At 46.5% G+C, this 16,489-nt stretch overlaps 1 protein-coding gene across 5 annotated transcripts in view; it reads left to right on the top strand.

The window, feature by feature from the left end:
* The first annotated feature begins 683 nt into the window (after positions 1 to 683).
* PC (pyruvate carboxylase) overlaps positions 684 to 16,489 on the top strand; it is a 111,916-nt gene continuing 96,110 nt past the window's right edge. The window contains exons 1-5 of one of the 5 annotated variants that reach the window (XM_063094058.1): positions 701 to 746; positions 1,094 to 1,232; positions 6,020 to 6,101; positions 6,266 to 6,304; positions 7,965 to 8,048. The gene's annotated coding sequence lies outside the window, so the exon portion shown is untranslated. Of the gene's footprint in view, positions 747 to 1,093; positions 1,233 to 6,019; positions 6,102 to 6,265; positions 6,305 to 7,964; positions 8,049 to 16,489 lie in introns of all 5 variants that reach the window. The other 4 variants (XM_063094057.1, XM_063094060.1, XM_063094059.1 and 1 more) reach the window with 4 other exon arrangements.

The raw sequence follows: 16,489 nt of genomic DNA, 5'->3' as shown, positions 1-16,489 counted from the left end.
CTCTAGGTCCCGAGGGGCCCCGCGTTGCAGATTAGGAACCTGAGGCTCAGAGAGGTGAAGTTGCTTGTCCAAGGTCACACAGAGTCGGACTGCCAACCACTCTCGTCACCCACGCCGCTGCTAAAGGACACAGTCACGTCAACCCGCGAGGTTCAGCGCCTTCTCCTTCCTCCTGCCTTTAGCTAACGCTTTTCTTCCGACCTCTTCTCTACTCGCTATCGTGCATCTGCGTCTAGCCAGGATGCCTGAGTCTTGGGCTATCTGTTATGCTTGCGGCTCGGGGAGACACGTGCTACTAGGGTGAATGAATTGCACGTCCCCACCCCCGCCGACAGCCAATCAGCGCGCGTCTGAGGCCGGCCACTTCCGCCTATTGCGGGCCGGAGCAGGGGCCGGGCGGCCCACGTGAGGCTCGGGAGATAAGGGAGTAGGCGGGGGTGCGCCAGGGGCGGGCTCTCCCATCCTCTCCACCAATCCAGGGGCCCGCCGGGGACGCGAGGGGTGGGGCTGACGTGGGGCGCCAAGGCTTAAACATGACGGGCAGGAGGGCGCCGGGAGGAGTCCGGAGCGGGGGAGCGGTGAGTGACGGAGAACACTGTCCAATAAGGGGAGGGGTTGGGCTGCCTGGGCCAATAGGAAGTCCGCGAGGCGGGGCCGGGACTGCAGCAAGTTCGATTGCGCGGAGACCGCAGCTGTTCCCTGTCAGTGGAGGCAGCGGCGGGAGAGGCGGCGGCGACGGCCAGGAGGTGAGTGGCTGCGGCGTTCTGCACCGTTCTCTTCCCGCGGCGGGTCGGAGCGGGTGGGCGTGCGCCGGCGACGCTGCCGCCAGGGACGCTTATGTAAGGGTCGCGCGCAAAGGCGGCGCGGGCTCCGCGATTGACGGCTGGAGGAGACGGCGGCGGGCGGAGCGCGACACGACGCGACGTGCGCCGTCCCTCCCCCTCCCGCCGGGGAGATGGCCAGCGGGGACCTGCCTCCGGGCCCCTCCCCACGCCCCCCGGGCCTGCAGCCCCGCGAGCATCCCTCCCGCGCGGGAGCCGACCCGCTGGCGGCCGCTGGAGGCTTTAGTCCTGCTGTCGGGCCCATTTTGCAGATGGAGAAACTGACGCACGGAGCCCTAAAGTGCCTCTCGCGAGGTCCCTGAGGGTTCGAGCCCAGGTCCTTCACAGTCGGGAGCCCACGTTGTCCCCATCACCCCGGATGTGGCTCAGCTGTGAAGGAAACCCCGGCACGTAAGGCGAGGGTTTTCCTGGCTCTAGGTGCCTGCACTCCGCCTCCCGTAGGATCCTCCTTACTAGGAACCCTGTGGGCTATTCGGTCCCACTTTGTTTCAGATGAGGAAGCTTGAGGCGCCCAGACGTAGTGATCTGCCTAAGGCCGCTCAGTTAGCAGGTGGGGCCCGGCTCAGCCCGTTATTTCCACAGCTTTCAGAAGTTTACAAAGTGCCCTCCTGGGCACGTAGTCAGAAGCCCTGGCTTTGAGGACTTGCCATGCAGGTTCTTCCCACCGTGACTTGCTCTGTGTACTTTGAACGAGTCGTTTCACCTCTGTTGAGCTCTTTCCTCATCTCACAAATGATGGAGTTAAGCCAAGTCTCCAGGTCCCTGGCAGCTGTGAAATTCTCAGAACTCTGACTGTCTCTTCATTTCCTGAGAGAGGTAGGCCGGGGCTCATTATCCCCATTCTGCAGCTGAGAAAACTGAGGCTCAGAGAAGTGCTAGGACTGGCGAGATCACAACCGGAGCCTCCAGAGTCTGCCATGTGCTTTCACTTACCCACTGCCTCCAGCAGCCCTGGCTGGCTTCCCCGTCACCCTTTCCCTGTATGTCACGCAAATACTTGTGCTGGGGTGTATGTGCTCAGCATTTCTATTCTCTCGCAGCTACAGCTTTGTGTTTGCATGCTCTCACCTTAACTCTTGAACTCTTAATCACGTTCTTTTGCACACCATGTTCAGAGTCCTAGACTGGGTGCTGAGAGAAGATGTGGGTGATGAGGTTAATACTTGCTCTAGAACTGCTGACAAATTGATTGAGGGAGAGAAAAATAAATGAAACTTAAATAGCAAGCATGCCGCAGTTGTTTGTAGACGGCTGGTGTGGGCGAGGTGTGGTCCTGAGGAGGACCTGGAATAGAAAGTCCGGTAGAGGCCTGCAAACCACACACTAATGCTAGGATGAGGAGAAATGGACTGGCCTCGGGGCTGGGAGGGGATGGATTTGGAAAGGCTTGGTGGAGGGGGTGAGTCCTGAACCTCTTATTAATGTCACTGGCGGTGAAGAACTAGTGATTGGATTTCAGCAGCGAAGGTTTTATTATGGAGGAGAGATGAGTTTTAAGCAACTAGAATCTGCAATAAGAAGGCTGAAGAATGTGGAAGGAGAATGTGGGGGAAATACTACTTTGCAGTTGGGTGTGAGAAATTTGCTTGGTTACTGGGAAGCAGCCTGTGCAGGAGATGTAACCAAGTGAGGTCACTAGGATTTGCTAAGGTGCATGTTAGTCAGTGACTGGCGGCCAATGTGAGGAAGTAAGATTGGATCCAGAGGTAGTTTGTTTGGGTTCTGAGGCCCCAGCAGCAGGCTGGAGTTACAGGTTGTATTCCTTAGTGTTCTGGTAAGTTCCTTGCAAGCAGCCGTTCTTTGTTTCCTAATAGCTACCCCGGCCTCCCATGTCCTGTGCTTAGGAAAGGGTCTTTGTTCTCTACAGTTGCTCAATATCTGTTTTTTTAGGCTGCCTTCAAAAGTTTCCCCAATTTACCCCAGTGTACCTTCTGTGCCTCATCTCCTTCTCTCTCTACTGAAGCCTGCTGGAGCCTGGCTGACCCCTCCCTGTACCAGTTCTCACCTCCAGGCTCCCCATCACTGGAAGGTTTTCCCTGGGAATCCATGATGGCTCCTTCCTGCCTTTGATGTACCAATGCAGGCGGCTTGCCCTTATTTTGTCCTGCTCCTTGCTTTCTCCCTGTCTCACTTTCAATATCCTCAATTTCAGTAACCCAGGTTACTGTGCTTGGTCTCTGTCCTCTCAACACCACTCATGGAGTCTCAGGGACCAGTGGCAAGGCTGGACCTCCGACCCACATCTCTCAGACCCACATCACAGTTTTTCACAGTTCTCTGTGTCTCTCTTCTCTGTCCTCACAGTCCTTAACAGTATCAGGAACAAGTAGGTGCTTAAGAAATGTTTTGGGTGAATTAGCAGAAAATGGCTCAAATTGGAAGTCCATGAGGAAAGAAGGGTGGAAACTGGGGAACATAGAAAGGAGTCAAGTTTGGGGACAGCAGGGATTGTCATGTGGTATGTATCAGTAAATCTGGGATGAAGTCCTGGGCAGGCCTGAGCCTATATGCATGAGCTGAATGCCTCATTCAGGTCTTAGGATTAGTGTCATGGGCATTCTCTTTGGCTGCCTCCCAGTAGCATCGTACCCTTTTCTGAACTGTCTCCTGCTCCTCATATCCCGGAAGTGATATGAGGCTGAGGGCCTGGGGCTCTGGGGCTGGTTTCTCATTCAGGGACATGCTTCACACAAGAGGTCATTTTGCCTGTTCATTCACTGAAACCTCACCTGGGTGTGACCTACCATTCCTTCATCGAGTTTTCTTTGTCTCAGCTGGGGACACTTTGCCAAAAGAGTCGGGCCTAATAGTGCAAGATGGGGAAACGATGAATAAGGCTGTTTCCTCTTACTGAATGAATGAAAACCCTGCCTCAGCCTGGCATCCAAGACTCTCTAATGTGATCTTGCCTATTGGGCTTTTTCTTCCATGTGTACCTCACAGATACCCTCTTCTGTCTCAGCCTTCATATGAGACTATTCAGTGTTCCCCCATAATCACTTCTTAGTGTCCTTCCTCTGCTCTTGCTCCTGGCGACCTTTCCTCTTGTCCTGGCAAAATTATTCTTCAAGACTTGGCTTTTCTCCTTCAAGCCTTTATAAATCTATTCAGTTGGACTGGGCTCTTTTATTTTTGTTTTATTTAAAAAGTTTTCTTAATTGACACGTAATTGTACATATTTATGGGGTACAGTGTGATGTTTCAATACGTGTATACAATGTGTATTAATCAAATTAGGGTAATTGGGGCCGGCCCTGTAGCTCACTTGGGAGAGTGCGGCGCTGGGAGAGCCGAGGCCGCAGGTTCGGATCCTATATAGGGATGGCCGGTGCGCTCACTGGCTGAGCACAGTGCGGGAGACTCCAAGCCAAGGGTTACGATCCCCTTACCAGTCACACACACACACACACACACACACAAAAAAAAAAAAATTAGGGTAATTGGCATATCCACCACTTCAGATATTTTTCATTTCTTTGTGGTGAAAACATTTGGAGTCCTCTCTTCTTGCTATTTTGAAATATACAACATTGTTAACTATAGTCACCCTACTGTGCAGTGGATCACTAGGACTTATTTTTCTTCTATCTAACTGAGACTTTGTACCCATTGACCAACTTTTCTGCGTGCCTCCTCCCCTTCTCCTTCCCAGCCTCTGGTAAGCACTATTCTACTCCTTTTTTTTTCTCTGACACTTACCTGTACATATTTGTGGGGTACAGTGTGTCATTTCACTACATGCATACACTGCACAATGATTCATTTAGGGTAGACAGCATGGTTTTGTACCTATTATACCATTCTACTGCTTACTTTTATGAGATCAACTTACTTAGATTCCACAAATGAGTTAGATCATGCGGTATTTGTCTTTCTGTGCTTGGCTTATTTCACTTAACATAATGACCTCCAGTTCCATCCATGTTGCTGCAAAAGACAGGATTTCATTAGGGCTCTCTCTTTTAATAATAATGATGATGATAAATAATGATTTGTTGGTAACAAAAGGCAACTTTTATGAGCTCTCACTATGTGGTGGCAGGGACCTTGCTAAGCCCCTTACATACACGTAGTATCTTATTTGATTATCACAACAACCCTATCACAAATGTACTGTTAAATCATCTTTTACAGAGGAGGATCTCACATAGATCAGACAAAGAGAGATTACTTTGAAATAACTTGCCCAGCGTCGCATGGCCAGGAAATGGCACTGGTCCCTCAGGCTGATCCCTGCTTTGGTGCCTCTAATGTGTCATCCTGTTTTTGCTTTCTGTTAGCCAGTGCCCAACTTGCTTTTCAGCTTTTTTTTTTTTGTGGCTGGCCGGTACAGGGATCGAACCCTGGACCTTGGTGTTATCAGCACCATGCTCTAACCAACAGTGCTAACCAGCCAGTCGCTTTTTGGCATTTTGCCAGCAGAGCCTGTGCTTTCTGGTGTAGTTCCTTATGCAAGCCATGTGCTCAACAGATATTTTATTGAATTACATATCCCAAACATTCAGTTTCAGCTTTGACGTCATCTACCAAGGCTACTGGCTTTCTCTGAACATGGATTTGATCCCTTTGGTAGCTTGCTGGCCTGTGTTTCCATTTTGGTGTTTGTTGACCGGTGGCTAGAGCTGTTTGACAGGCATGCCCTTTCAAAAACAAGCAGTTTGTAAACTCCGAAAAGTGGACCCACACTACCAGCTGTGGTCTCCTGTGGGCCTAAACACCGTAGGTACTCTTACGTGTTGCAGGGGCGGCTCTCTGCAGGAAAGGATCTGAAGAGATAGTTGGGATATAGAAGATACATCTCAGGTCATGTAACACAGTTCTTCATTAGTGTCAGATTGCTCATAGTGAGATAGGAACCACACTCCCAGAATTCAGACTGGGGGTAGCTCCTGAAGGATTAGAGACAGCTCTGTGGAGAAAGTGGGCCTGGGGCTAGATGGAATGGGCAGGAAGAGAAAGCACTTCAGATAAAACAAGAACAGTTTCTAGAATTTCTTGTTCTTGTGTAGTGAGTGCCAGAAAAGGGTTTTACTGAAATGCTTACAACTAAGCATGTTGGCTGATGTCTGAGTGTGACCTCTGTGCCAGGCATGGTATCAGTGCTTTGAGTGTGCTTCCGTGCCAGGCACTCCCTGGAACCCTGTGACACGGGTTTTGTTCTCACCCCCATTTTGCAGGTGAGGAAGCAGGCTTTGAGCAGTGACGGAGCTGGTGGCAGAGCAGCAAGGGGTAGAGCCCAGCGGCTGGACAACAGAGCTGGTGCGCCCTCCGCCCTGTGCTCTCCTCATGGCCCCCACAGACTCCCCTGAGATGGAAGCAAAGAAAGTTCTTTGGGTTCTAAATCTGTGTTCTTACCACTCGTAGGTTCTCTGGGGAGTGCCTGGAGAAATGAGGATAACACTTTTTTTTTTCTTTTACTTTAGATAGCGTTTGCCTTCTGGGAAGCTGACAAAACGCTAAGGGTAAGTCCTGTGCCTGAATCCAGGCTGGAGGGATGCGTGGGGCCGTCACCAGGAGCAGCTGTGGAAGCTAGCAGTCCTGGCACATCAGGTCTGAAGCTCAATCGATAAAAAAGGCCAGCTCTGATTTGTGGATAATATCCGTTTGAGCAGTCCTTGCCTGTTCCTGGTCTCTCTTGGTTTTCACAGGAAAGTGACATCTGGCTTCCTGCTGGCCCCAGTTGTCTGTTGGCCAGCCTCTGCAGGAGGCCCTGCTTCTGGAAGGGTGTGGCTTGGGAAGCTGGGCAGGGGAGGACAGTGAGGCTCCTCAGGACCCACGAGAAGAATCCCTGGGTCCTCTGAGAAGACCCCCTGAGTCGGTGTGGAGAGCAGGCAGCTAGGGCACCAGAAACGGCTGCCAGCTGGTTGTAAAAACACTTGACACGTGTTTTCAGAAAATAACACTCAGCCTTTGCCAGCCACAATGGCGAGGGAGTGAAGGTAGAATTGTCCCTACATATTGCTCAGGCAGCACTGCCCTGTATAACCTAAGGCTTTCGAAATTTCCCCTGACATGAATTTCCCTGTTTGCAGGTGGCTAAGAGATCCGTTTGCATCTCCTCAGCCTAATTACAAGGCCGTCTGGGCTAGGCTGTACCTGGCAGTCCAGTCCTGTCCCCCTCAGCTGGTTTGTAAGAACAGCCTCGCCAGGCCTTCTCCTGCATTTATGGCATTGATTATTGCTCTTCCCTCTATGCGAAGGCAGGCCAGCTGCTCTCCCTGTGTCACAGCGAGGTGCCCTCGGGACTTTGTGGCTCAGGGACAACTTTCCCCAGAGCTCATGTTCAGTGCTGAGTGGGGATTCCTCTGCACAGGGATTTTTCTTGGTTTTCCACCCATTGTGTAGGGATTTTTCTCAGGTGACCCTTCATGATTTAGGAGCTGGTCTCCTGAGGTTTTTCTTTATTTTTTTTTAAAGATGACCGGTAAGGGGCCGAGCCTGTGGCGCACTCGGGAGAGTGCGGCGCTGGGAGCCCAGCGACGCTCCCACCGCAGGTTCGGATCCTATATGGGAATGGCTGGTGCGCTCACTGGCTGAGTGCCGGTCACGAAAAAGACAAAACAAAACAAAACAAAACAAAAAAGATGACCGGTAAGGGGATCTTAACCCTTGGCTTGGTGTTGTCAGCACCACGCTCTCCCAGTAAGCAACCGGCAATCCCTACATAGGGATCTGAACCTGTGGCCTTGGTGTTATCAGCACCGCACTCTCCCAAGCGAGCCACGGGCCGGCCCTCTCCTGAAGTTTTTTCCACAGCCCCCTCTCATCCTGGGTCTTGGGCCAGCAATGGCCATCTTGCACTCTGTGATCGAGTTTGCTTAGAAAAGCCAAGAGTGTAAGGGCAGGTGGGTGGGGTGGAAATGACTGTCCTGCGGGTGAACTCCGCCGCCACAAACCTTCCACCGCCCTGCTCTCGCTCTGCTTGCACTGTCCTCTTCTGGTTGATCAAGTTGAATGTTATTTCTCTTGCCTGTGTCCCTGCCAGGAGAGGTGGGGGGGGCTGAGTGAAGATCCCCCCAAGCCACCTACCTAATGGGGCTGAAGAAACCGAAGCCCAGAGAAGGCTGATCAGCAGGATCCACGATGCTGATCCCGTTTTCTTTTCTTTTCTTTTTTTTAAAGATTGTCATCTTTTATTGACGTCTTCCTCAAAATCCATCAGTAGGAGGGGAAAACTAGTAATCAAGAAGGGCCTTTTTCTCTCAGGTCATCTAACTTGTCAGAGCTCGTTTGGCTCCTCTGTTGCTGACTCCCAGAGCTTTGCTTAGTTCCCATAGCTACGGCTCTGTCATCCTGCTGTCGCCCTCCCCTCATCAGCCCTCTCCTTGGTGATCCTGGAGGGAGGTGGACGTGGGCTGCTGCTGTTGCAGTTAGGCATCGCGCGTAACCCCAGGGCCTCCCAGCACCACCTGCTTGCCTGTCACCTCCTTGTCCTGATTTGCCTGCAGTCGGAGAAGGGGGGGTCTGGGATTTGCAAGACTGCTGGGAGCGCATCGCCACCAGCTGTGTGTGGAACGAGCCAAACTCGTATGTGGTGGCTCCTCTCTTGACCCATATCCCATGTGACATCCGCTTCTGAGGCTGCAGGAAAATTCCATAATCTGGCTGTGCTGAGTCATGCTTGTCTCTGAGGATACATGCATCACCTCTCGTGTGTCTGTCACTGGTCAGGCCAGGGTCAGGGAAGTCTGAAGTCACTACAGAGTGATACCATGCTGCTCATTTCTTATATTTATTTGCCCATCACTTTATGCTTCTCTGAGCGCTTTCTCTGACTAATATGCTACTTATCAATATGAAATGTATTAATATTAAATCATTGATCATAAATGTATTAATGGAGAATATTCCTCTCCTATGGGTGACGAAACTGAGGTTCAGAAAGACCAAGTGACTTGGAGTTTTGGGTGACTCATAAGTGGCATGTCTGGGTGATGTTTTGGATGCCACACCTCACCTCTCCCCCTGAATTTTTGTGTAATACAAAGATTATTCAGAAGTTACTTTGTCTGAAAAAAAGTTGATTTTCAATTTGTTGAAGTTATGAATTCAAAAATCTAGCTCATCCTTTTTTTTTTTAAAGGATGACTGGTAAGGGGATCTTAACCATTGACTTGGTGTTGTCAGCACCACGCTCTCCCAAGTGAGCCACAGGCTGGCCCTTAGTTCATCCTTTTAAGGGCTATTTTTTTAAGTTTAGCTTTTAGGTGTAGCCTACAAATTTTTCCGTTCTATCTATGAGTCCAGAAAATTTTGGCAGGTTTTTTTTTTTTTGCAGCTGGCTGGTATGGGGGATTCTGGAAAATTTTAACAACCACATTAGGGGCCTTTTGATTAATACTTGGTCCCATTTGCAAACTTAATTAAACTCATTTGAAAATTTTAAATTGACTTTATAAATTACATTCAACTTCCTTTAATTATTTCAATACTTCCAATTGTTTGCTTAAAAAATCACTAATACTTAACTCTTATAAATCTAATAGATTAAAATGACTCAAAATTTTATTAAGCATTCCTATACTGTTTTGTTTTGTTTTTTGGCAGCTGGCCACTATGAGGTCTATACTATTTTATATTTTATTTTAAAAATAGCTTTACTGAGGTTTTATTGAAAAATTGCACATATTTAAAGTGTACAATTTGATACATTTTGACATATGCGTGCACTTGTGAATCTATCAGCATAGTCCAAACAGTGAACACATCCAACACCTTTGGAATTACTCCTTCCCACCCCTCTCTGCTTCCCCCATCTCCAAGTAACCACTGAACTGCTTTCTGTTACTACAGATTAGTTTGCATTTTCTGGAATTTTCCATAAATGGACTCATACATTTGTCTGCCTTTTTTCACTGTTTAATTATTTTGAGATCTGTCCTTGGTGTTGCATGTATCCACAGTTCATTCTTTTTTATTGCTGATTAGTATTCCATTACATGGATGTCACACAATTTATTTATCCATTCACCTGTTGTTGGTCATGTCAGTTCCTTCCACTTTTGGGCAATTGCAAACAAAGCTGCTGCGAACACCTGTGTACAAGTCTTTGTGTGGACATATATTTCCTTTTCTCTTGGGCAAATCCCTAGGAGTGGAGTGGCTGGGACACAGGTTTGCTGTGTGTTGAACTTAAACTGCCGAACTCTTCCAAAGTGGCTGCACTGTTTCACGTTCCCACCAGCAGTGTGTCTGAGAGTTCCAGTCCCTCTGCATTCTCCCCATACTGACTGGGTTTGGTCAGTCTTTTTAATTTTAGCCATTTTAAAAGGTGTGTAGATATGTTATGGTTTCAATTTGCATTTCCATCATGACTTATAATGTTGGGCATCTTTTCATGTGCTTATTTGTCATCTGCTAATACTGACTTTAAACTTAGTTAAGTCCTACTTAAAATCACAAGTCTAAACCAATTACTGAGTTACATGTTATAATTGGAATCTTAAAACTGACTTATTACTCTAAACAGACCAAATTCAAATTAAAGTACGTAAAGTGAATGGTAACACAGAGAGTTCTTAACACAAAATTAAAAATACTGTGGTTTTTATTTTCTTAGGTATGACTGTACTTATGTTTATATCTTCCTGGAATTAAAGAAGTTTACCTAATAAGGAAATAATTATATGATCCCAAACTATAGTAAATTACTTTCCTTAGCAACTTTTGGCATTTCTTTCTCAACTGGATGATATTTTCTTTATAATTCAAGAAACCCCTGGCCAGAATGAAACTAGGTCTTGGCCTTTCTTTTTTTTTTTTTTTTTTTTTTTTTTTTTAAAAGATGACCGGTAAGGGGATCTTAACCCTTGACTTGGTGTTGTCAGCACCACGCTCACCCAGTGAGCAAACCGGCCATCCCTATATGGGATCCGAACCCGTGGCCTTGGTGTTATCAGCACCGCACTCTCCCGAGTGAGCCACGGGCCGGCCCAGGTCTTGGCCTTTCAATCCAACTCCTAAGCAGAGCCCTGATTCATTGCCATTTTGCATCCAAGTGGGGATGGTCTCACAACCCCTGTCCTCTAAATAGAAGCATCACATTGCCTGATCTCTTCTCAGGTAACTCTGCATTTCTCTACCCAGGCTGCTAAACCATTGACTGGATTCAGTTAATCAATTTGTCTCATTTCTTATGCACTATGGCCACAAAATAGGTAGAATTTAAATACAGTCATGGGTCACTTAATGAGCAGGATATATGCATCATTAGGCGATTTCATTGTTGTGCCAAAGTATACTCTGAAAAGCAACAGCGATGAATTTTCCTGTTATCTACACTTGGCCACTAGTTGTATGAGCGTGGGCCTTCTAGTTGTGTTACTAAGTCTCTCTGTGCCTTGCTTTTCTCATCTGTTAAATGGGGATTGGAAGAATACCACCCCACAAAGTTATGACAATTTAATTACAGGTAGAGATTGGGCCTGGCACTCAGCAAGCACTCAGTGAGTGTTGGCTAACTGTTATTAACTGTTGTTGTGCTATGGGATGGATGGGAATAATTTAAAAATGCCAGAATTCTAAAGTAGACACCAACCCTTTCATGTGGGGTCAGACCTAATGTGTTGAGCTCTTGGCTTTCTATCTTAAAGGCCTAAGCTACCTTTGGGGGGGTCACCCAGTAGGTAAGCGAGGCACTTCTCCTCAACAGATTTTGTAGTAGGTTTGTTTATCCCAGCAATACCGCAAACGTGACGTCATGTTGGCTATGACATCACTAAGTGATTTTTCAGCTCTATTTAATCTTATAGGACCACCGCTGTATATGCAGTCCATCGTTGACCAAAACACCATTATGTGGTGCATGAATGAACATATAGGTAGAACTCTGAGTCTATGTATCTCCCAAGGCTTTGTCTGGGCAAGGGCTGGTTGTAAAATCATGCCCGTGAGCCAGCAGTACTAGAATTTGAGTCCCAGTCTTCTGAGTCTAGGTCTGGCATTTCCCCCTATTTCTTAGATCTTTATAAATATAGAGAAAGGGAGTATGGTACTTAAGAGTCCTTGCTTTCTGGTGAGGTCTGGTTACCAAGAAATTATGGCACTTGGAACCAGTGCCGCCGCCTTCTTGTTCTTCAGCTTACCACTGCGGAAACAGTGAGAACTTTGGCCTCTCCCTGACCTCCCAGTGGAAAGCTACCAACCTCTTTGGTGGGGACTTTGCCATCAAATTCTTGTTAAGAGATTTGGATCTTGGAAGGTAAATAGTTGTGGAATTGCGTTCCCGGCCTGGTCACTGGGTGTGACCCCAGGAGGCTTGTGGGTAGTGACTGGACCTGGCTGGGAACTAGTAATGCAGTCTGACCTCTCCTTTGATGTCTGATGCATCTGTGGCCCCATATGGGTAAGAGTGAAGGCCGGTGGAGTTCCAAGAAAAGGACACTTGAGTGGGGGAGAAATTGGCAGGAGGCTAGCTTAGATTCTCACTCTGAAGGAGGTTTTTTATTCCCCCATTTATTTTTTAGTTTTTGGTGGCTGGCCGCTGCAGGGATCCGAACCCTTTGATCTTGGTGTTATAATACCATCCTCTAACTGACTGAGCTAACCAGCCAGCCCTGTCCCCCAACCCCAGTTTTTCTAATTGTGGTAAAATACACTGTTTTAGTCCATTCGGGCTGGTATAATGAAAATACCTTAGGCTGGGTAATTTATAAACAACAGATATTTATTTCTTACAGTTGTGGAGGCACCAGCAAATTTGGTATCTGGTGAGGGCTTGTTCATCACAGATGGTCCCTTCTTGCTGTGTCTTCATGTGGTGAAGGGGTCAGGGCAGCTCCCTTCAACCTCTTTTGTAAGGACACTAATTCCATTAATGAGGGGAGCATTCATGGTTTGATCACCTCCAAAATGGCCCACCTCTTAATACTATTGCATTGGGGGTTAGATTTCAACATATGGATTTTGGGGGCACACATTCAGATGGTATACACATAACAAAATTTAGTTTCGTAGCTACTTTTAAGTGTACAGGTCAATGGTGTTAAGCACATTCCTATTGTTGGGCAACCAGCACCACCATCCATCTCCAGAGCTCTTTTCATCTTGCAATGTGAACCTGTATAGCCATTAAACACTAACTCTCCATTCACCCCAGCCCCTGGCACCCACCATTCTACTTCCTGTCTCTATGGCTTTGACTATTCAAGGTACTTCATATAAATGGAATCATGTAGTATTTGTCTTTTTGTGACTGGCTTATTTCACTTAACATGATGTCCTCAAGGTTCATCCATCTAGTAGCATATGTCAGAATTTCCTTCCTTTTTAAGGCTGAATAATATTCCATTGCATGGATTTTGCTTATCTATTCATCTACTGATGGACACTTGGGTTGCTTCTACGGTTTAGCTATTGTGAGTAATGCTGCTGTGATCATGTGTATATAAATATCTCTTCAAGATCTGGCTTTCAACTCTTTTGGGTATATGATAATTCTATTTTTAATTTTTTTGAGCAACCACCATGCCATTTCTCACAGCAGCTGTACCATTCTACATTCCCACCAACAGTGTACAAGGGTTCCAATTTCTCCACATCCTCGCCAACACTTGTGTTAGTTTCTGTTTCTTTGATAGTAGCCATTCTAATAGGTATGAGGTGGTATCTCATTGTAGTTTTAGTTTGCATTTCCTTAATGATTAGTGATATTGATCATCTTTTCATGTGTTTATTGGTGATTTATGTATCTTCTTTGGAGAAATGTCTGTGCAAATCATTTGCCTATTTTGAATCGGGTATTCTTTGTTGTTGAGTTTTAGGAGTTCTTTATATATTTTGGGTATTAATCCCTTATCAGATATATGATTTGTAAATATTTTCTTCCATTTTGTGGATAGCCTTTTTATCCTATTGATAGTGTCTTTTGATGCACAAAATTTCTAAATTTGCATGATGTTCAATTTGTCTATCTTTGCTTTTGTTACCTATGCCTTTGTTGTTATATCCTAGAAATCATTGTCAAATCCAATGTTGTGAAGATTTTCTGCTATGTTTTCTTCTAAGAGTTTTATAGTTTTAGGTCTTACATTTAGGTTATGGGTCCATTTGAATTAATTTTTGTATATGGTGTAGGCAATGGTGTAACTTCATTCTTTCACATGGGTCTGCAGGGATTTTAAATATAGTCTCTCCTCACCAGTGGCTCTGTGTCCCCCTTCAGTAGGGGCACTGTGTGATAGTGTATGAGGGTATGTTAAACGTTGGCAGTGATGTCATTGAGTGACAGACTCTCCTCTCAAGGAAAGAGGAGAATGTGCTCCACAACAGGGCAGGGCATTAAATGGCAGGGGGTACAGAGAAGATTAAAACTAAAACTTAAAAAAAAATATTTGACGCAGCAATTCCAATTCTAGAAATGTAATCTGAAGTACAACGGGACAAGCACACAAGCATACAATGTTGTTCAGATCAGTATTATTATAGCAGAAAATGAGAAATCACCAAAATTTACATCAGAAAAGGGTTGCTACATTTGCAGTCTGTTCAGTGTCATACGATGTAGCCTTTAAAAATAGTTCATGTACCCTAATCAAACTGTCACTCTGAATTTATTACCACAGAACAAGAGCCATGACACCTTTATACAAGAAAAGGTATATTATAAAACAAAGTATAAGATCTCATTTTTGATTATTTTGGAATGCTATACCAAATTTTTTTTCTGGATGCTGGAATTACAAAATTATGAGTAAAAAATTTTAATTTTTAAAAATTAATTTAAAATTTAATCAGGGGCTGCCTGATTAGCTCAGTTGGTTAGAGCTTGGTTTTAAAACACAAAGGTCAAGGGTTTGGATCCCTGTACCAGCCAGCCACCAAAAAAAAAAAAAAAAAAAGTCTTCGCTTTGGGCTGGCCAGTTAGGTCAGTTGGTTAGAGCACAGCCATGTAACACCAAGGTCATGGATTTGGATCCCTGTACTGGCTGGCCACAGAATAAAATTACCAGCACCATACTCTAACCAAGTGAGCTAACCAGCCAGCCTTTACAGTATGTTTTGATTTTAAATAATGAACCTTTTTTTTTAAATAGACAAAGGTGCAATTCACAGTACTACCTGGGGCTTAAAATTGAGTACAGGATACTTAACTATCAGAGTTCTGTTCTTTTACACCTTGTATTAGTCCATTTGTGCTGCTATAATAGAAATACCTGAGACTGGGTAATTTATAAAGAACAGAGGTGTGGGGCTGGCCTGTGGCTCACTTGGGAGAGTGTGGTGCTGATAACACCAAGGCCACGGGTTTGGATCCTATATAGGGATGGCCGTTTAGCTCACTTGCTGAGCGTGGCAATGACAACACCAAGCCAAGGGTTAAGATCCCCTTACTGGTCATCTTTAAAAAAAAAAATAAAGAACAGGTGTTTTTGGCTTACGATTATGGGACAGCTGTATCTGTCACGGGCCTCAGGCTGCTTCTACTCATGGCGGAAAGCAGCAGGCAGCCAGTGGGTACAAGCAGATCACATGGTGAGAGGAAGCAAGAGAGAAAGAGAGAGGGGAGGTGCCAGGGTCTTTTAAACAACCAGCTCTTGCAGGAAATAACAGAGCAAGATCTCATTGATTACTCCCCCCATGTAGGGAGAGCATTAATCCATTCATGAGGGATCTGCCCCCATGACTCAAGCAGCTTCCAATACTGTCACATTGGGAATCAGATTTCCACATGAGTTTTGGGGGGACAACCAACACATCCAAACTCTGTCATTCCACTCCTGGATCCCCAAACCTCACGTTACTCTCACATACAAAATACATTCATTTTATCCCCCAAATCTTGTTTCAACTCAAAAGTCCAAAGTTCAAAGTCCCATCTGTGAAGTTCAAAACAAGTTATCTACTTCTAAGATACAACAGTGGGACAAACATAGGGTGCATAGTCCCATTCCAAAAGGGAGAAATAGGCCAAAAGAAAGGGGTAACAGGTCCCAGACAAGTCCGAAACCCAGCAGGACATGCATTGAATCTTAAAGCTGGTGAATCATGTAACTTGACTCCATGTTCAACGTCCTCTGCACATCGGTGTGGGGGTTGGGTCCTCAAGTCCTCAGGCAGCTCCACTTCTGTGGCTTTCCTGGTCTCAGGTGATGCTTTAGCTCTCTCAGGCTGGCATTGCACTCTGGTAACTCCACAGGTCTGGGGTCTCCATGGTGGTCCCGCTCTCATGGCTCCACTAGACATGGCGCTGATGAGGTTTCTCTGCTGCAGCTCTGACCCCACATTTCTGCTCAGCATTGCTCTAGTGAAGGTTGTCTGTGGTGACTCTGCCCCTGCGACAAATCTCTTTCCAGGCTCCCAGACTTTTTCATACATCCTTTGAAATTGGGTGGAGGCTCCTAAGCCTCTACAGCTCTGGCATTCTGTGAGCCTAAAGACAACACCATATGGACGTTGCCAAGGCTTCTGGCTTGTATCTTCCAGAGCTGCAGGTCTGGCCACACCTGGGACCAACTTAGCCACAGCTGGAGCAGCCAGTGCAGCTGGGGCGCTGGTGCTGGAAGCAGCTTCTCCAGGTGGCCCTGAGCAGTGAGCCTGTGGAGGGCCCCTCAGGCCTGTTCCCCAAGACCATTTTGTATCCCTAGGTCTTTGGGCCTGAAATGGAAGGGTTGGCCCCAGAGCCTTCTGCAATCTTTCAGGGCCCTTTA

The sequence above is a fragment of the Cynocephalus volans genome, chromosome 4, assembly GCF_027409185.1.
Source record: "Cynocephalus volans isolate mCynVol1 chromosome 4, mCynVol1.pri, whole genome shotgun sequence".
NCBI lineage: Eukaryota > Metazoa > Chordata > Mammalia > Dermoptera > Cynocephalidae > Cynocephalus > Cynocephalus volans.
This window is presented reverse-complemented; position numbering and strand designations above follow the sequence as displayed.